Raw genomic sequence first — 21,523 nt, 5'->3', positions numbered from 1 at the left:
AAAGCTTGTGATGTTTTGATCAGTAGAGTGTGGCTGTGCCCATTGGCGGTGCAGCCTTTGACTGGCCTGGTGGCTTCCTCTTCCTGTCTCTTGGAGCTCTAAGCTGATTATATAGAAAGTCCAGGCTACTCTGCTGGAGGGAGAGACCACATGCTAGAGCACAGAGGCACCAGACATGTGAGGGAAGAAGCCATCTTGAATGACAGCCCAGTTGAGCTCTCCGATGATTCCAGCCCCAGTCAGTATCATAAGAGATTCCCAAGTGAGAATCTTCCAGCTGAGTCCAGTTAGCCCAGAACCATGAGAGATAATAAATTGTTTTCAGACACTAAATTTCAGAGTAGTTTGCCACACAGCAAACAATAATCAGGACTTACCACTTCCTTAGGGAAGCATTCTCTGGTGTCCCAGACTAGGTTAAATGTACTCATTTAAGGACAGAAGGGCCTTGGTTCGGAAGGGCACCAGCACTTCTGTAAGTTATACACATCACATTTGTAATTACTAGTTTCGGTGTCAATATCCCCTTAGGCAGCAACTGTCAATTTTGTTCACCCATGGACCCCCCAAACACAGTTGCAGTTCAATAAATATTTGTTGAATAAATGAATTATTTTTGAGTGGGTATCTTTAGAATCACGACATTGTTTTCTTTTCCCCCTTTTTCTTTTGTTGTTAGTACCTGACTTACATTCCTCTTACCACATAATGATTATCTCTAGCAATAAACAATAGAGGTACTGCTTTAACAACAGCCAAAAAAATTAATCTTTAGTATAATAAATGAACAGACCAATGTGAGAGATCCAGCCCTTTGCCTGTATTTTCACAGTACAAATTAAATAGCTAAAAAGAATTTGAGAGTTGCAGTGATTTATTCATTCCATAAACATTTACTGAAGCATCTACTGTGTTCTAGGCACTAGTGATACGACAGTGAACAAGACAGACATAAACCCTACCCTTGTAGAACTTACATTCTAGTGAGCACTTACTATTTAGACACTGCTCTAAATGCCTTCAATGTCTTACCTCATCTGTTAAGGTGTGGTGAGAAGGCTGATGTACTCCTCCACACTCTAGCAATCCGATCCATCCCATCCCATCCCAAATCCCAACCCTCTATGAAGTCTTTCCTGAGACTCAATCCTTTCGGATCTCTCCCTTCCCCAAATATCTAAATCATCACTAAACAAGTCAACTTTGCAGACTGCCTTTTTCCCTCAATTAGACTATAAGCTTCTCGAGGGCAAGTCCCATACCTATGTCTCCGTCACCCAACAAAGGCAGCAGGGTGTTCCTGCCTCTTGTCTTCCTCTTTCTAAAGCAGCCTCCACATCGTTTCTCTTAACCCTTCAGAGTCTTCCCAGTAAAACAGGGCTCAGCAAACATTTTCTTTTTTTTTTTTTTAATTTTGTTTTAAACTCTGGCAACCACTATCAGCAAACATTTTCTGTAAAGAACCAGTAATATACAGTTTAGGCTTTGTGGGCCACACAGTCACTTTTGCAACTACTCAGGTCTGCGGCTGTAGTGAGGTAAATAGCCACAGGCAACATGGAAATGAATGGACATGTCTGTGTTATGATAAAGCTTTATTTACAAAACAGGCAGATAAACAAAATATGATATATCCATACAATGGAATATTATTCAGCCTTTGAGAGGAAGGAACTCCTGTCACATGCTACAACATGAATGAACCTCGAGGATATCATACTAAGTAAAATAAACCAGTTACAAAAAGAAATACTGCGTGATTCAATGTATATTAAGAAGTCATATTCATGGAAATAGAAAGGTAGAATGGGGGTTACCAGGGCTGGAGGGGAGGAGGGAAAAGAGAGTTATTGTTTAATGAGTATAGAGTTTCAGATCTGCAAGATGAAAAGTTCTGGAGATCTGTTTCACAGCAATGTGAATATAAACACTACTGACCTTAAAATGATTAGATGGTAAATTGTATGTTTTTTACCACGACTTAAAACAAACAACCAAAAAAACAAGCAGAGGGCCAGATTTTCCAGCGGGCTGTGGTTTGCCAATTCCTGGCCTAGAAGATCTAGTTCAGCCCCCTGAGGAGAGGAGGAGGAAGTCAGGAGTGACAACTTCGGGTCTCAGGAGGAAGAAAGGAACAGCAGCTCCACCAATTACCAGGAATGGGACTTCAGCAAGTCACTTACTAATCTCAGTTTTCTCATTTGCAAAATCAGCAAGTTAATAATACCTCTCTCCTAAAATAGTTGAGAGAACTAAATAGGACAATGCATGGCATGGTTCCCGGCACATGAATAACAACAGCCTAAAAGCCCTCACCTGATGGGTTCCATCACCTTTCCTCTGTGACCTCATACTCTCCTTACCCCCTACCCTCCCTTCCACACCAGCAGCCCTGCCGGTTCTCCAACTTGCAGACATGTTTTCACCTCAGGGTCTTTGCATTGGTTCCCAATACCAGCATGATGAACTCTCTCTTTAAGTGACTGTTCATGTCACCTTCTCAATGAGGCCTCCCCTGACCACCTTATTGTAAATTATGACATGTGTCTCTGCCCTGGACTTCTGATCCCCTTTACTCTGTTTTTTATTTTTTTAAATAACCTTTTAATTTTAGAAGAGTTTTAGATTTAAAGAATTATTGCAAAGACAGTACAATGAGCTCCTATATACCCCACAAACAGTTTCCTCCATGTAACAGCTTGCATTAATGTGATACATTTGTCACAATTAATGAAACAATATTGATACATTATTGTTAACTAAAGTTCATACTTTGTTCAGATTTCCTCAGCTTTTCCCTAATATCCTTTTCCTGTTCAAGGATCCTATGCAGGATACCACACGGCATTTAGTTGTCAAGTCTCTTTAGCGTTCTCTCGGCTGTGACGGTTTCTCAGACTTTACTTGTTTTTGATGACTTTGACAGTTTTGAGGAGCGCTGGTCAGGTATTTTATAGACTGTCTCTCAACTGGGATTTGTTTAATGTTTTTCTCATGATAAGACTAGGGCTGTATATTTGGGGGAGAAAAACTACAGAGGTAAAGTGTCATTCTGATCACATCATAACAAGAGTAGATACTATCAACGTGACTTACTACTGCTCACGTTAACCTTGATCACCTGGCTGGACCCTTCTTCCTTATGCATCTACCATCTTCTAACAAACCACTCAATTTACTTATTATTTAATGTCTAGTGTTTCTCTCACCTCACTAAAGTATAAGCTCCTCGAGGGCAGGAATCGATGCTTATTTTGTTCACTAATGTATCCCAAGTACATAGAGAATGCCTGACACACACACACAAAAGGCACTAGATAGATACACGCTGAATGAATACACTGTTACTCCTTTGCATGACATTCATCGCCCTTCATGACCTATCCACCTCTCCAGTTTGTCCTTCCTGACCAACATTCACCTTGCTGTTGTACTCCTCCATGCTTTGGCCCAAGCTGGGGAGCCTTCCGAATTGCTCAGGCTCCCAGAACACCCTAGGTTTGCCACAATGTACTGTAATGATGAACAATTTCTCTCCATCCCACTCTATACTCCAAGCTACTTGACAGCAGATGTGATGCCTTACTGACCCTCCTATATAATCTCTATGACTTCATCTTTTGGGGCTCCATTTTCCAACCTTTCTCCTTTTGGAATTTATCTTTTCCCTAGGATGTATAGGCCTCAAATTCACTACAATACAAGGGTCTAATGCGAAGTTTAGTCTCCATAAATGAACACCTCTTACTAGCTTGCCTCATTTGGTTTTGAAATTAATTAATTAAAAAATAATAACAACATGGGCTTCCGTGGTGGCGCAGTGGTTAAGAATCTGCCTGCCAATGCAGGGGACATGGGTTTGATTCCTGGTCTGGGAAGATCCCACATGCCGCGGAGCAACTAAGCCTGTGCACCACAACTGCCGAGCCTGCACTCTAGAGCCCGCGAGCCACAACTATTGAGCCTGTGTGCCGCAGCTACTGAAGCCCGCGTGCCTAGAGCCCATGCTCCGCAACAAGTGAAGCCACCGCAATGAGAAGCCCGCACGCAGCAAAGAAGACCCAATGCAAAAGAAAAAAAAAGACCCAATGCAGCCGAAAACAAAATAAACAAATTAAATAATAATAATAACAACATATTCAGAGAGGTCAAAATATGAACAGGACTTTCCTCTGACAAAGTGAACTGAGTGAAATCACCGTGTGGGTGCAGTGTGGTTTGCCTCCACACAAAAAGTGGAAATCAGGAGCTAATTAGAACTGTGTTCTAAATCTGGCTCAACCACACACGTGCTGGGTGGCCTCTGGCAAACCATTAAACCTCTGGGTATCTTACTCAGCTACCTGTATCCAACAACATTGCTAATATCAAATTGCTTCACATGTGGCTCATTCACCAGGTAGCTGTTCCAACACACCTTTAAAAAATGTAAACTGCTATATAATTATGGAGCCCTCCACTGGACCTCACCCATTCAAGAACCACCTGCTCCTGTCTTCCCCTGGAAAGATATGTCAGCCCAACAACAGCAAAGTCAGCAACCAACTATTTATAACACCCTACTTTTCAGCCAAACTCAATGATCTACAGACACTTTATTTTATTTTTATAAAGAATACCCTTTCTGTAAAAAGGATTATTTCCCCAATGTAACAGATTGAGAAACTGAGGTCCATTTGTCAGTGTTGTCATAAAAGCTCAATCCAAAGAATTCCATGCATGCATCAAAATGTTAACAGGATGCAGAATCAGTGCATTACTGTTTCCTAACAAGGAAATCTGCTGTTTACATGCTCATTAGGCAAGGCTAATTAGCAGGATGAATACAGCAGTCCTTCCACACAGAAGTAGAAGCAGATATGAGTAATAATACCAGCCTGGCCCACACAGAGATGCCACTTTCTCCCAAGCTGGATAGTAAAAACGCTGACTTCCTCCCACTTGACTAAATGGCTGGTATTCAGAACGTAATGAGTGCTCAAGAGGGTGTCTGGGGCCTTGTAGTTTTAGAAGCAGCTGGACTACGGAGAAAAATGCAATACCAAAGACACCTAGGATAAACAGTTTCTGCCAATCATTTTCAAACATGAGAAACAAGGGTGATTATAAGAATGGTCAGCACATGTGGCTCTCACACGGTCTTCACTTTGGTTAAGGCCACAGCTGACTATAAATTTTCTGAGAGTTACATAATGTAAAGGCTCCACCACAAGAGAATATGACCCTAGTAAAAATGCTTCTGGATTATCAGGCTACAAGAGGTTACGCTTTGTCATGGTGCTTTGTCATAAAGACATGTTGTAACGTAAGCATGTTGATGGAGCACAGGCAAGCCAAGAGCAGCAGATAAGGAAATGGTGCCTCTGTGGCCCTCATAAGAAGAGTTCAGCGGCTCTTTCAGAGGAGAAAGACAGCTAGAAACACAAATGGAATCCCATCTTCATAGGCCTGGAGGGAACATTAAATGGCTACATTTATCTAAGTTTCAATAAATGAGAAGTGTATTGCCAGGCAATACCTACGGAACATATCATTTAGAAATATAATTTTACAGTGTTTTTCCCAGTTATGAAGGTAATAAACCCATAAAAACTCTGGAAAATACTGACAGATATGGAAAAGAAAATAAAAATCAGTCATGATCTCAGAACGAAATAGTTAGGTGTGTTTTTATCTAATATTTAATTGGAATCAGATTATATACAGTACACAGTTTGGGCACACTGTCTGTTTAAAGACCTGCTCAAAAAGCAAATACCAGTAATTATTAACCGTGAAAAGAAAAAAGAAATGTCTCAGAGTGTGCTGTGCCCACCGATACCTTACAGCCTGGCACAAGGCCCCACCTGACTGAACTCTCTTCCACCCTGTCCAGGGATCTCCTCTCTATACCGCCACTAGTGCACTGCAAGGCCCTGACCCGCCTTGAGCATGTCAACCGGCCCCTCCTCAAACCTTTCCTCCCCAGGTTTCATGGGCACCGCGCTCTCTGTTTTCCTCTCATTTCTACCCTCTCCTTCTCTGTTCCATCTTCTTCCTTTCCTTCCTGGTCTGCTCATCAAATAGGGGCATCACCTCAGCTCTCTTCTCTGACTACAGCCGCATATACTCCTCGGGTCAGTTTAGCCCCATAATTGCCTCCATGCTCACACCTCCCAAATTTCCACCTTCAGTCTCCATGGACTCTGGTCCCATGTCCCCAACTTTTTGTAGGACATTTCTATCTGGCTTATCATCTGGCAAAATGAAGCTCAACTTGTCTGAAGCCACACTCAGCTGTTCACTCAACAATTATTTGCTGACTGCTCACTATGGGTGGGTGCTGTCTGAGGTACTGGGGAGACGGTAGCAAATAAAACCCTTCAATGCAGCTCCCACTGACAACAGGACCCAACTCTCTAACCTGACACTCTAGGCCTTTCACAGTCTTGGACTAGCTTGCCTGTCCAACTTCCCGCTTCCCTTCCATAAGACATTCTTTTCCTCCAAACTGGGATGCTACTGCTCAAGTTTTAGGGTTTCCCAACTCCAAAACTTTGCTTACAGTTATCTCTGAGGTACCGTCTCCCCACCTCTACCTACTGAAATTCTATCCACTCTTCAGGCTTACTTGCCGCCTCTTCCACAAGCTTTCTGTGATTCCTCACCCCAAAATGGTCAGCTCTTTCTTTAAATGTCCAGAGAATGGCTTTGGTACTGCCTCCACAACTTACACTGCCTGCTGCCTGTTCCTTCTGAAATGATGATGATAATAATTATATTATCTTATAATAATTATATTATCTTATATTATTATAATATAATATATTATATTATAATAACTACCAAAAGCATATTTTGTGCCAGGTGCATTGCTCAGTACTTTATATCTCTAAGCCTCACCATGTGTAAAGTGATGAGGAAACTGAGGCGAAACGATACCTAGTAACTTTCCTGAGGTCACACGCCTACCCTACTGGACTTACAGCAACTTGGGCACAGCGATTCTACCCCATTTCATTTTTACAACCCTCACTGGGCCTAACGCAATGGCTAGTACACAATGGGTGCTCAGTAAATATGGGCTGAATGAACGACTGCATAAAGAGCATGTTTTCAAAGTACTGACGTCTGTAAATATAAACACCACTCTGCTTTTCTGGCCAAAGTATATTTCAATTCATTATAAGCTCGTTTAATAAAAATTTGACATGCTTTCCAAAACGTTATGTTGACTTGAGCTTTTAAATTTTTTCTTGGTTAGAAAAAGCTTCCAAGCTATTGAAACTGGGTTTAAAAATAACATGGCAAAGGTCAGGTAGCAAAGACCTCACTCAGACCTTTTATAGAAACAAGAGCGCCTATGCAGCGCTTGGGAATTATTTTGTGAACCACTCCAAATCCATAGCTTGGCTGGTCTAATTTTCCAGTGACTTAGAGCTCAAGCTCTTTTTAATACCAGAAAGGACATGTTCCTTTTGAAATACCCCTGGGCAATCAACCTAAGCATTTTTCAGTCCATCTCTGTGCTTACTGTTTGCCTCTTGCAAAAATCATTGAGACATTTGATGCCCCAAGATGTTTTCCCAGAAACCAACCTAAATATAAGCGTGGGGCTTCAAATCTCCAATTGCTCTGCTATTGAAGGCAGCAATGTTATTATGCCCCTGTGGCACCCACTGCGCTGGAAAGCCAAGACTTCTGATTGAGAAGCCCATTTTCATAAAACCACCAGCATTCCAAAATGTCCTGGTTTTAGGATCAAAACAGACAGACACAAACTTCAGTTACTTAAGTGTCTAAAAATGCAGACTCAGTGTTTTCCATTCCCCGTTACCTCCATGGCAGGAAACAGTGATTAAAAAACAAACAAAAGAATCACTCAAATTACCTCCATCCTAGGACTGAGGTGAAGAAGTTGAAAAGTTCCATCATAAAAACCACGTGTGCTAGAGTCACCCTCCAACTGCAACAGGGAATAACGAGTACATGGAGGTGTCATCTAAACCAGCTGGCGTGAGACCTCGTAATGGCCACCCCAAGGAGGAACACTGAGACCCAGCTATGCAAGATACCCAAAAAAGCTAAAGAAATAGCTTTTCAGATTAGCATCTTTAAAGATGTCATCAGCTCATATAACTATTTGACTTTATCGAGAATAATCATCTTCACATGCATGGTTTAGAGCATGGTTTATAAAGCACTTGATAAGCTTCTTGAAAAAAATTTGTAGTAATCTCAACAGAGACAGGTAAGTAAAGTAGCAGGATTATTTTAGAGATGATGAAACAGAGACCAAAATGACTCATCTACTGTCAGTCGAAGGCCCCATGGGGAAGAAAAAGAAATTCCCAGAATCCCTGTCAAATTACTGAGTCCACGTTCAATTACCTTTTAAACCACTTTAAATCACTCAGGGGCCCTGATGCTAAAAGGACCATAAACAAGGAGTAAGGTGAATTCAATCCATGAGCCACCCAAGTTTGAGGTTTTTTGATGGGACAGAGGTGTGGCAATGGGAAGAACACACATTTCTGACACCAAGAAAGGGTTCATGTCCCAGCACGGCCTTCTAAGCTGAATGACCTCCAGCAAGTCAGGCTGACTCAGGACGTCTTGGCCCTTCTTATCTGCAAAATGGAAATCCTTCCAACGTCTGTCTCCATCAGTGCACCTCTCCATTAGAGAGCTGTAATGCACAAATGCAGATAATATATGTGAAATTTTTGTAAAATCTAAAACAATTACTATTCCTATAAGAAGCTTGTTGATTTCTAACCACACAACCATTTATACTCAACAAGCGCTCACGGAGGATGGACCAAGTACCCAAACACTATGTTAGGTGACGGTACGGACACAAAACACAGCTTGTGCCCTCAAAGAGCTTAATAGCTAGTGGGGAAACAATACAAAACCAAGTATAAAAAGTGCCTTAACAGAAGTATACAAAAGGTGTTATGGGAACATAAATAAGAGGTCATTACTAATCAAGGGACAATAAAAAGTCTTAAGTGACAGAACACAATTGAATGGCATAATAACGTGTACAGAGATGACTTCAGTTGAAACAAACCAAAGACAAACGAAACGTACAAATAAAACCAATCAGATGTGCTCTAAAAATGATGCTGCTTCTGGCATGAAGCTGTCAACCTACAGGAATATCTCTGAAGGTCCCACCAAAGCCTGAGCTCAAAGTGAACTAACAAACAATTGCACAAATGGGAGGCACAAGTGTAGAGGGCTTCCTCACAAGCTGCCCAAGTCTATCCAACCCACAGAATCTATCCGACCCACAGAAACATCCCTGGCCAGCAGAAGCATTTGCTGGGTGGCTGAGATGTCATGAGAAATGAATCCTTGCCTCACTTCCCGTTGACTTTAATTCCTTGGGTCACCGCAGCTGATTACCAGAAGGGAGAATACTCACCACTTTAACCTTCAAAGCAACAACCAGCTTATGGGTTAGCACACATTCACAAAACTGGTTCCTCTGGGCATTTAGGGTGAACGTACATGAGAAGTAGTTAACTGATCTTTTTTCTTTCCTGGCTACACTTGAACCTGCTAAAGAATGAGGCTGGGTCTTTGTTGAATGGCACCCAGAGAGTACCAGACCCACGATAAGGTCTAAGCAGAAGGTGACTCACTTCTTATTTGAAAGGACAGACGTACCCAGGGGTGATGGACTGCACCCACGACCCCTCCCTCCCTTTTGGACTCAATCTGTGACAATGACCTTGACCTTGGTTGGCTACCAAGCAGCCTCTTACCAATTCCGTCAGGAAACAAGCAAGCCTGCCAAAAGCAGACAAAACATTGTCTTTGACCCTCAAAGATAAGGACAAGGCAAGGTAAAACAAGAGGACGAGTCTTTGTTATTTTACTATGTACTACATGAAGGCCAGAAAACTCTCTGCCCATCACACAGGACAAAGGAAAAGTTTACCAAGTATGAAGAGGAAGAACAGTAAGAACTACGTTTTCATCCACAAATCTGGGTTTAAATTTCTTTTACTGTGGACTATTATCATTGGTACTAAATGGATTTTTACAAAACAAGACAGCAACGTGTAAACATTCTGAAGTTGAATTCTGGAGCTCTGATTGGTCTTATTTCTGTGACTGTTTTGATCTGACATTAGGATGATAGGCTTATGGTAGCTGGGACTCAAATAGTTTGCCCTGCATCAGAGACAACTACTGTTATACTAAACCCTTCATCAGAGACAACTACTGTTATATTAAACCTTTCAAAAATGCCCTATAGAGGACTCCTTCAGCGTGGATGGACATATGTTAAATGTGGAATGGTGTATTTAGTGAAACGTTTAAAAACAAAATAGAGTTCTTACAACTCCTACACCAAGACCAAGATTTAAGAGTCATCACTAACATTTATTGAGCACTTCCTAAAGTCATTATGTGAAGCCCTTTATCTTCATTATGTTGTTAAATCCTCACAACAACCTTATCGGAGAGCTGCTATTATTATTACCATTTTACAGATAAGGAAATTGAGATCTAAAGAAATGCAGTACCTTGTCCAAGGTAATATGGCCAGTAAGCGAGTGGAAACAAACCTCTAAAATGCACATACTGTCCTGTATAACAATTAACTGCAAACTAATTACCCTGAGATAATACAGCTAGAATTTTACATACAAGGTGCTTTGAGTTTTAGTGTCAAACTTCAGCAACTTTAATATTTATTTTTTAAATCCTTCTGTTTGTTAATCCCACAACTCAGAAAGTTAATTGCTAAATATCCAGGGAAATAGTTTATACTTAATTTACCAAAAAAAAAATCACCTCTGTACTATTTCTGTGTCATTGTAAATTCTCCAAGGGAATAGTGGATGATAGGTGTCTGAACAAACAGAATAAAAGGCTGTTCTCTAACTAAATAGCTAACCTCAATTCTCTCAGTGACCTTGGACATATTGCTTGGAATGTCTGCAAGAGTATAGTAACTGACTCCATTTAGGCTAAACAAGTGCTTTTGCAAATGTTTACATAGTCCTAATTGCCCAAACCTTTTACTAATGTTTCCCAAAGACATCATTTTTCATTTAGCCAATAAATAGAAACACTTGTAAAAATGTTTGCTTAAAAAAAAAAAAAAAACCCTGCAAATAAGTGTTTCTGTCAAAAGAATTAAAAGGAATATTTTCAAATTAGATGTGACTATAGATAATTCAAACATGCTTTGACTATTAAGGCATGTCCAAATAAACTGCCTCCTTCTGAAACCAACTTAACTTTTTTGGGGGACAGCGGGTGGATAGGGGACAAATATCAATGTATATGGGACTCAAGCGAAATTACAAAGTTGACCCACAATCTTCAGTCTTGTTTCTTAAGTGTACTAAAATATGATATGCCCAAGTTTTATATGATCACACTACAGTGAAAATATAGACATCATATCTAACCTCTCAGTGAAAGTTAATTACTTTTGGACCACAAGATCTGGAATTAGAAGACCTGAACTGCCCATGCACTACTACTAGATGTGTGATTCCAGGCATGTCATTTGAACCTGAATTCTAGTTATTTCAATGCAGGTCAAATAAGAATCCCTGTCCTACCTTCCCCGAAGGTTGTTCTGGAATGTAAATCAAATGACATAACGTAGTGTTTTGTGAACTCAAAGGCAGGGTACAGGATGCCAACGGGGGTCACCCGGGGTCATCCGTATGGTACCAGGGAAAGGGTCACCACAGTCTCTTTGATTTTCTCCCATTATAAACCAACAAACTGATGGAGAGAGTGGTGACAGCAGTCAGTTTAGGAAGCTCTGAGATAAGGTTTTAATTAACTCAAGGGTTCCTCCTGCACTGTTCAGGTAAAATGAGTTGCTGCACATCGGGCTTTCTGGTAGTCTTAGAGTGGAAGGATTCAGTAGTGCAAGATTCAGGGTGATTCAAAAGGAATGTCTCTTCTCAAAGAAGAAAAAACAAAGAAGTAAAATACTCCCTTGTCTCCCAAGTTCCTGTACGGGTAGGATACTCTGTCCCTCCTCCTTTCCTCTTCCAAGTTTCTTAAAGAGGTTTTTTTTTTTATGCTTTCTGACTCCATTCATTCCTCCCTGCAGAAGCACTGATTCTGCCCCAGGTGAAACTGCACAGGCAGAGGTCACCAACACTTTCCTTTTGGCTAAACCCAGGAGGTTTTTCACTCCACCTCTGACTGACCTCTCAGCAGGATCTGACCTACTCAACACCCACTCTCTGCATTGCTCTCATGAAAGCACTGATGTAAGTCTCTTCTGGAATTTCTCCTTTATCTCTGGATGCTCCCTCTGGTACCCTGTATGAGCCCCCTTCCTATGCCCACATCATAATGTAGGTGTTCCTCCGTTTTCCCCATAACCCTCTTAATTAGTTCCTCTTCCACCTGGGTGATCTTCTCCATCCCCATGGCTTCGGCAGCAGTCCATGTGACAGATGAGAAACATTGTTATCCTGAGCTCTAGACCCACATGCAACTGCCTTTCAGACATCCCCTAACTCCTAACATGCACAAAACCAAACTCCTCATCTTACCCTCAACCTGCCCCTCCTCCTGGCATTCTCCATATAGTGAAGGATATCATCATCCTTGACCCTGCTGGCTCCCTCCCCCACAAATCACTCCAAATCGGCAAGTCATGCTAATTCTACCTCTGTGAGATCTGCCAAATTTATCCATTGCTCTCCTTCTTTATGGCCTTAGTTCAGACACTACCATGCAGTTTCCTCCCTTTAGTCTTTCCCTCCACTAATCCATTCGCCACACTGCAGTTCAGAGAGGGCTTTCTAAAATTAAAACCCTGTTCTCTTCTGGATAAATCATATACTCCTTAACACTGCCTATAAGAGCTCAAGTCCACTTACTTTCCTGGGCTTACCTCTTAAATCTCCATCGTCACTACCCCGCACCCCAAAACACAAAGGCACACAACTTGGCTAATTCTCATTCAGCCTTCAGGTCTTTGCTGAGGTATCACTTCTTCCCTGACCTCCCACGTCCATTTTGAACATCCCTCTTGTGTGTTCCCATAGCACACTGATTTCCTCAATTATAATGCTTTTCACTCTGTATAAAACTAGCCTGCTTACTTGTGTGTCTCCCCCACTAGACTGTAACCTTCATGAAGGCAAGGATTGTGCCTGTTTTCTTCAAGATTGTATTGCTGGTTCCAAGTACAAGAGGTATGTGCCACGGCACAAAATAAGTGCTCAATTCTTACTTGTTTAATTTACAAACCAATAATCTCTGAGGGTGGAAGAGAAGTTGTTCTGGAAAAGTTCATGGGAAAAGATCAATTAGCTAATTTCCTGGAGCATAAAAACTGCTGGTTACCTTTCCAATGTTTTCTAACCTATAATATATGTTCCTTGTTCTATGAAAATCTACATTTATAATCACATCTATAGACTACAAGGTAAAATGGATATTTAGCAATTTCCCAGTTAGATAAATGTCCACAAGTAAACTGGATAATGCAGAACAGGGCAGCTTCAGTTTGTACTGAATTATAAATTGGTTACACTAATCACGGTAACTAGACAAATAAATCTCCCCCATACTCATAAATGTGGCATATAATCGGGGAATCCAATTTAAAACACATAACTCAAATTGACAGTTAATGAGTGTATGAAAAACAAACAAAATGTTAATGAAAATAGCATGCCTGACATCTCAATACAATGGCCTCTATATTTTGACTTTGGTTTTTGCTCATAATTCATGTTGCCATTAACATTAATTACCCTCATGGACCAAATAAACTTCATACCTTACTGTCAATATGAAGGTGAACTATGTAGGCTTGTTATTGCTGTCTGGTAATACCTACAGTAGCCAATGAAACAGAGCAAACACAATGCATGGAATTTACTACTGGTGGTTATTCTTATCACACTCTCACTCATTACTCAATTCTCTGCATTAGCTTGCCCCAGAAACTCCAAGCTAGCATACAGTTCCGCTACTTATGAACCATATATAAAATCCACTCTAAAAGAAAAAGGAAAAAGAAAAAAAGCAATTCCTTTCTAGATATCCCTCCACAGGGTTTCTTTTGAAGGGTTAACACTCCCCATGAAGAAAATCAGCATTTGGCTAACAGCCAGTGGAGCAACAGACACTTTCCATACTTTTCTACAGGTGTTGGAGGAGAGTGTAAAGTGAAAATAGAAAAGGGAGCTAGTAAGAAAAGAAAGAAGGAGTAGCAGTGGTCTGGGGCTCCTGCAAACTGTCTAGAGATGGAGAATGCTAAAAATTCTGCCCAAATGGTCTAACCTTTTCAGGTTTCTATTAAAATCAGGTCTTCTGAAACCAATAATTAACGTAGTACCCCTCTACCTGCCTGTTTCTTAAATTTGTAAATGTGTGACGTGACTTCAAGTATTACGGGAAGGCTGCATACATGATTAAACTGGAATAGAGTATATTAAGTATCTGATAAGTATTCAATAAATATTAGCTTTGGATGTTTTTTAATGCAGCAGTTACCGGCCTACATCCAGTTTGGTTTTCCTAGTAATAACATGCAGAGGGCTTTTTCTTTTTCTTTTTTGCTAATGGTTATATTAGCAAAAAATCACAGTTCTTTGTTTTCCACTTATATAATTAACCTGAGTCCATAGCCCAAAGCCTAAAATCCATCAATCTATGAGAAAACAAAGACAACGAAAGCTCAACCATGAGCTTCCTTTTTCTATCATTTCAGTATGATATTCAGCCATCCTTCCACCACCAAGCTTTCACTGATTACCCTTATCGAGAAATAAGTTATCCAACTTTATTTCAATCTTTCCAACCATATTTATCATATCCTATCTTCTAGTCTTTCTTTAAAACATCACTTCCTGCCATATATTAAGTTATTTATGGATTTTTATATTCTCTATTATTTGACTGGACAATGTCTTAGATTCATTGTATTCCCCACAACATAGAGTTTTAACAGCTTTTAAAATAATGTTTATTGATTATTATGGTTATAAACAATTACTATATACTTATTGTTAAACATTTTGAAAATACATAAAGTATAAAAGGGAAAATAAACAATGCCTATTCATCCTCCAATGAGAAAAAAGCACTGCCCCATTTTGGCCCTTTCAGTCCCTTTCCTTATGTAGGTAGATCTTTCTGGTTTTTTAAACATAGTTGAGAGTTGACTGCACATACAGTTCTCTAGCCTATCTCCCCCCATTTAGCAAACATTGATAAATACCTTTCCACACTGTTAAAACTCTTCATAAACATCCTTTTACAAATCTGTATAAAACCATGTCTTTTGATGATAGCATAATTTATTTAAACTGTTCCCCTCTTGTTGGGCATTTAGACTATTGCCAATATCTGACTTTTCTAACCAAAGCCATATTAAGCACTTGTGAACATTAACTTTTAAAACATTTCTCATAAGTTCCTTTGGACAGACTGCTAGGAGTGGAACTACTGGATCGAGGAGTGGACACATTTAGTGAGACTTTTCGTACATTCAGCCAATGAGTTTTTCAGAAAGCTTTCACATCTGCGCACCCCTCACAGCATCTAAGAGTGTCTGCTCTGCTACCCACTACCTGATGTGGAGAATTAGAATTTTTTTAAATCTATGTAAATTTGAGAGCTGGAAAAATGGTCCCTTGCTGTTGTTTCAATTTCATTTCTTTGATTAATGGAAAGAGAATGCATTTTCACATGACTGTTAGCCATTTAGTTTTCTCTTGTATGGGTAGTCTGTTCCTGTCATATTAGTTTTCTTTTGCCGTGTAACAAATTCCCACAAGCTTAGTACCTCAAAACAACACCCATTTCTTTTTTTTTTTTATAAATTTATTTATTTTATTTTATTTATTTTTGGCTGCATTGGGTCTTCGTTGCCGCACATGGGCTTTCTCTAGTTGCGGCGAGTCGGGGCTACTGTTCGTTGAAGAACACCCATTTCTTACTTCGCAATTCTGAAGGTCAGAGTCTGGGTGGGGTTGTATGGGTTCTCTGCTCAGGCTCTCTTTCACAAGGCAGAAATCAAGGCGTTGGCTAGGCTGTGCTCTTAACTAAAGGTTCTGGTAAAGAATCCAGTTCTGAGCTCATTCAGTTTGTTGACCCTCGGTCTGAGGTTCCAGTTTCCACACTGGGTCACCCTCAGCAATTCTAGGGCTCCCGCATTTCTCAAGGCTGTCCCCATGCCTTCTCAAGTGTCACCTCCATCTTCAAAACAGCAACAGCATGTTCAGTTCTTCTCAGGCTTCAGGTCTCTCTGATTTCCCCAGCCAGAGAATGCTCTCCTCTTTTACAGGCCTCTTTGATTAGATTTGGCCCACCAGCTAATTTCCCCATTTTAAATTCAACTGTGCCATATAAAGAAACATGATCAAGGAAGTGATACTGCATCATACTTACGGGTTCTGGGGATGAGGGTATGCAATCTTGGTGGAGGGGCATTTTCAGAACTGTGCTTGCCATAGGGTATTAGATGTTGTTTCTTATCATTTGTTTGTGCTCTTTATGATGTCTTAATTTCATGAATTTACCAAATAAGTGAATCTTACTGATGACTGCCAGAAGTTGCATTTTCACAATGGCAAAGACAACTAAGGATGGGGCTGCTGCGTGCTAATAACGATTCTGAACACAGTCGGCCCTCCGTACCCTTGGGTTCCACATCCGCAAATTTAACCAACCACAGAAAATATTTGGGGGAAAAAAACTCCAGAAAGCTCCAAAAAGCAAAACTTGAATTTTGCTGGGCACTGGGCAACTATTTACATAGAATTTACAATTCTTGACATAGAATTTACATTATATGAGGTATTATAAGTAATCTAGAGATGATTTAAATTATACCAGGGGATGTGCGTAGCAGAGGTTATATGCAAGCACTACGCCATTTTATAAGGGACTTGAGCATTGCTGAATTTTGGTATCTGGAACAAATTGGAACAAATTCCCCTATGATTGTATATGACTTTGCTAACATTGGTATTTTAAAAAGATTTAATTGTGGGGAAAAGTACATTACATAAAATTCACTATCTTAACTATTTTTAAGTGTACAGTTCCAAACTATTAAGTACATTCATATTGTTGTGCGACTAATCTCTAGAATGTTTCATCTTGCAAAACGGAAACTCTATACCCATTAAACAACTCTCCATTTCGCCCCTCCCCCAGCTCCTGGCAACCACCATTTTACTTTCAACATTGGTATATCTCTATTTTATGTATTTATTAACAAACATGTATATCGCAATTACTACATGCACTGTTCTAAGAACTTTAAAAATATTAACTCATTTAATCGTCATAACAACCCTATGAAATCAGTACTGTTATTATTTCCATACTACAGATTAAGAAATATAGCAAATAAACTGCCCAAGGTTACACAATAGGAAGTGACCAAGCAGGAATTCAAACCCAGAATGGCTTTATAGTTCTTGCTATGAACCATTACATTGTGAAAATACTCACTGAAAGACAAACTCATCAGGCATTAATATTATCTCCTTGATGTGCATGACTTTAAAACACTTTTCTATGAGCAATTTAATCTAATATTCTTCTAGTAACTAAAAGTTAGACTATGTGACCAAGGTGACACATGCCTACCGACCTTTTAGCCCAATTTTGGTTAAGGCATTTGTTTTTGAAGTTAATGAAAAAAAATTTGCCTTATATCTTAAGGTTTGCCAATTATAATTTATGTGTGGTATTTTATAATAAAGTATCTTATGAATGAATACAAATCATAATTCACTATGACTACTGAAATTATAATATTAAAGGAAAAAAACCCAGGTATTTCTCTTTTCCAAGAAGACAAAAACTTCCAAGTTAGTTTACAACAGCATAGCTCAATCTCAGTTTAACCTAGTAAATTCAAATCTGTCCTGCTTTGCAAGCTATAACTCTAGACCAGTCTCAATTTGTCATTCATTTGTATATCTCAGTAGTAACACTTTATTTGAGGAGTGGGTCTGAAATGTCCTTATCTCGACCTTTTAGCTTAGTAATCCTTTCATGGAAGACCAAATCATGCTTGTCATCAGTCACATAGTGTCATTTACTGTATATTAAAAATGAACAAGGTCAACAGATGGAACAGTCGTTGTAGTCTGAAAGCCCCAGTTAGATGTGAGTTAAAAGCTCTGCTGAGGCTTGGTTTCTAAGACCCAGGAGGGGCGGCGGGGTACTAAAAACAACACACAGAACGGGATCAGCTATTTCAACTGCTTTCTACTTATATACCTGATTCATAAAAATAAACAGACAACGCATCATACAGTCTCCCCTCACCTATTATCCACTGCACTGCTGTGCAGTTTCCAGGATGAAATAGAAACCAGAGCATGGAAGAAACAGCAAAATCACCGCTACGCCAGGGAGCTTCTCGTATACTCACAATGCTGTCATCCCCACACCCTTCCCGCAGTGGCCAGTCCGGCAGCACAGAAGCAGGCAGATGCTCACCTGGCCTCCGGCTACTTCTCCCCCTTCACCTGCGGGGCCTGCAGCCTACTTCTGGCTGTGGTTCGGCTTTGGCAGCCAGCTCTCCTCACGGTCACGGCCCGTTCGGCCACCGACCATTCCGGCCCGGCTCTCTGTTTACAAGCGCTTCTTGCGGTCCCACACTTAAATGCTTCCTTCCAGCAGCTCAGGAAGCGAGACTCGGACACACAAGGTTCCAGGCCGCAAGGACTCGTCTTTCCTGCCTTAGGGACCCAGCGCCACTCAGGGCCTGCCCGCACCCTCCTGGCCTCCTTATCTCTTTGTTTTCCTACGCACAGTTTTCATCACACACTTTTTGAAAACAATGGTATGTGCCGCAGAGTCTCCTCACTGCTCCTCCCAACGCACAGATGGATGTTTGCAATTGGAAAATTTCACTTGAAACATGCCAGGGACCAGACTTGTTATTCAGCAGCTCCCTTGGCTAAGAGAATTAGAAAGAGAAGTTCTTTCTGAAAATAGAACTATTAGAACCTAGAGATTGCTTCACATTTCAGGTTTGGAGCTGCGATGAAAATCAATTTTCACTCCCCTTTCATGGTGTAGCCAGCAGGTTGAAAGAGGATGGTTTTGAGAGGAGGTCTTAACCCCCATTCGGATTCCCAGCAAAACAGAAAGTGTGTGTGTGTGTGTGTGTGTGTGTGTGTGTGTGTGTGTACGCGCACTGGTGGGCAACCTGAGTGCTCCTTTGTGAGACACTCCAACCCACCCCACAGTGACTTTGGCCACGTTGCAAGAGGATAGGGTGGTCTTGATCTCGGAGAGACAGCAGTGAATGGTCCTAAAGAGAGATCCTAGTTCCCTGCCCAGGAATTGAACCTGGGTAGCCTGGATGAAAACCAGGAATCCTAGCCAATAGACGTTGGGGGTGGCGGGCAGGGAGGGGAGGAGGGCTGTGCGCAACTTTTTGCTAAGATGAATCCCACTGCAGAAGCCTGTGGGTGTATGTCCACACTTATTATGGGGTGGCGCCCCCTCCCTTTTTGACCCTCAAGGAGCCTTTCTGCACATGCGCAGACAGGGAAGTGTTCCTTGACCTCAGGAGTGGTCGTCTTATCTCTTTACTTTAGCAGAGCTCAGCTTCTGCCACTACCTTTGCCCTTGGAGTGAGAACAAAGTTTCAATTTTACTCCACTTGACAAACACCAGCTGTCCAGCCCAAGGGCCCATCTGTCTCCTACCTCAGTCTGGCTGGAAGACCTTCCTTGAAGTCTCCTGCTTTATTCTCCATCATAGCACACTTAGCCATTTTCTCAATTTATAATTACCCATTTTTAAAATTTACCTGTTCTACTGGCTTCTCCACTCCCACTCCAGCCTCCCCTATAAACTCCCTGAGGGCAGAAACTGTTTTGGTTTCACTCACCACCACATAATAGGCACAAAACACAGTGTGTAATGTATATATGTTTGAATGAATGAATGAAGAAATGGACACACACAAAAAAATTGTCAAAGGAGGCCAGAGAAACAGCATGATAAGATTCGAAAAATCTGATTCCTGCACTTCCTTAAAGATTAATAAGAGAATCTTTAACCATTGAATTTTTTAAAATATCTCTTTTGGTTGATGTTTAGAGTTTAAATGTTTGTTTGAAAACTTATACTGCAATTCGAGATACATCTCTTGTTCCTTAAACATGCAGTGTTCTCTTTTGCCTCAGGACTTTTGACACTGGATTTCCTCTGATGAGAGCTGTCACCCCTGCCCCATCCCTTTAGCCTGGCCAACTTCTTGCTTTTTAAGAAGCAAGTGGCATCACACCTCTCCTGGAAATCTCTGACAGAGAAACCGGATCCTTTAAACATGCCCAGAGGAACTCACATGTTCCTCTATAAATGCACTCATCACATTGTGCCAAATTCATCTATATACTCATTAGTCTTCCCAGGCCACTGATTCTCAAACTTCAGCATGTAATAGAATCTTCTAGAATAGTGCTTCTCAAACTTTAATGTGTGGGGATCCTGTTAAAATGCAGATCATGATTCAAGGGGTCTATGGTGGGGCCTTTGCACCTCTAGTGAACTTCCAGGTGATGCCACATTTTGAGAGTCAAGGCTCTTGGACGCATGTTAAAAATGCAAATTCTTGGGTCGTGCACCCAGTCTGGGGTGGGGGGGCGGCCCGAGAGTGGGGGGAGATTGCCAATTATAGGGGAAATTGACGTCAGGTTGGCTCATGGGTTACCAGAGAAACCAGCAGAGGGGCACGCCCCTCACCACCCCTCGGATCAGAACAATCACCAGCTGGGACCTGGGGCAAGTGCACAGGAAGGTCAGTCATGTGAGCAGGGTGTAGGTGCAGCAGGCACTGGTCGAGCAGAGGGTATACAGAGAGCAAGAGAACAGCCATCTTGAGTGGCCCGACCAGACACCCGTAGATTCTCATTCTGGAGGTCTACAAAAAGTCCTGAATTCTGTTATTTTAGTAAGTGCCTCAAAGTGCTCCTTATTGGACTATTCTTTGAGAAAAACTATACCAGTCTATGGAGTTGGAGGGCAGGGCCAATGCTTTGTGATTTATTTCCCACCATGCATTAAGCACAGGGTCTGGCACATTAAACAGCCACATTTACAGAATGACTGGATTTACTCATTATCACTAATATAGATTCTCAGTGCGATCCCAGAAAAGGGATGAAAAGTCAAAGGCTGAGAACGATCTCAGCTGGGCAGTTGCTGGCTCTCAGGCCTCCATTTGGTCAGCAGGGGTCATTTTGCTCCTCTGAATTTAAACATTTAAATTCACATCTCTATTCAAAAGCCCCAGCTGCTTTTTTTTTTTATATAGACTTTATTTTGTAGAGAATGAGCAGAGAAGTACAGAGTTCCCAGATACCCGCTGCCCCAAAACACGCACAACCTCTCCCACTATCAACATCTTGCACTACGGTAATACATTTGTTACAGCTGATGACCCTATCTTGACACATCATTATTACCCCACATAGGTATACATAGGGCCACCTATGTATACCTTCTAGACCTTGCAGTTATACTGCCAATTAAATCCCTGTTTGCTAAA

General features: G+C 41.1%; 1 protein-coding gene across 1 annotated transcript in view; it reads right to left on the bottom strand.

Annotated features, from left to right (window-relative positions):
- PLEKHM3 (pleckstrin homology domain containing M3) overlaps positions 1–18,579 on the bottom strand; it is a gene marked incomplete at its 3' end in the record, with an annotated part of 181,701 nt that extends 163,122 nt beyond the window's left edge. The window contains exon 1 of the mRNA XM_082658307.1: positions 18,457–18,579. The remainder of the gene's footprint in view (positions 1–18,456) is intronic.
- Between the last annotated feature and the right edge of the window lie 2,944 nt (positions 18,580–21,523).

The sequence above is a fragment of the Grampus griseus genome (assembly GCF_964374135.1).
Source record: "Grampus griseus genome assembly, chromosome: 7".
In the NCBI taxonomy this organism is placed as follows: Eukaryota; Metazoa; Chordata; class Mammalia; order Artiodactyla; family Delphinidae; genus Grampus; species Grampus griseus.
This window is presented reverse-complemented; position numbering and strand designations above follow the sequence as displayed.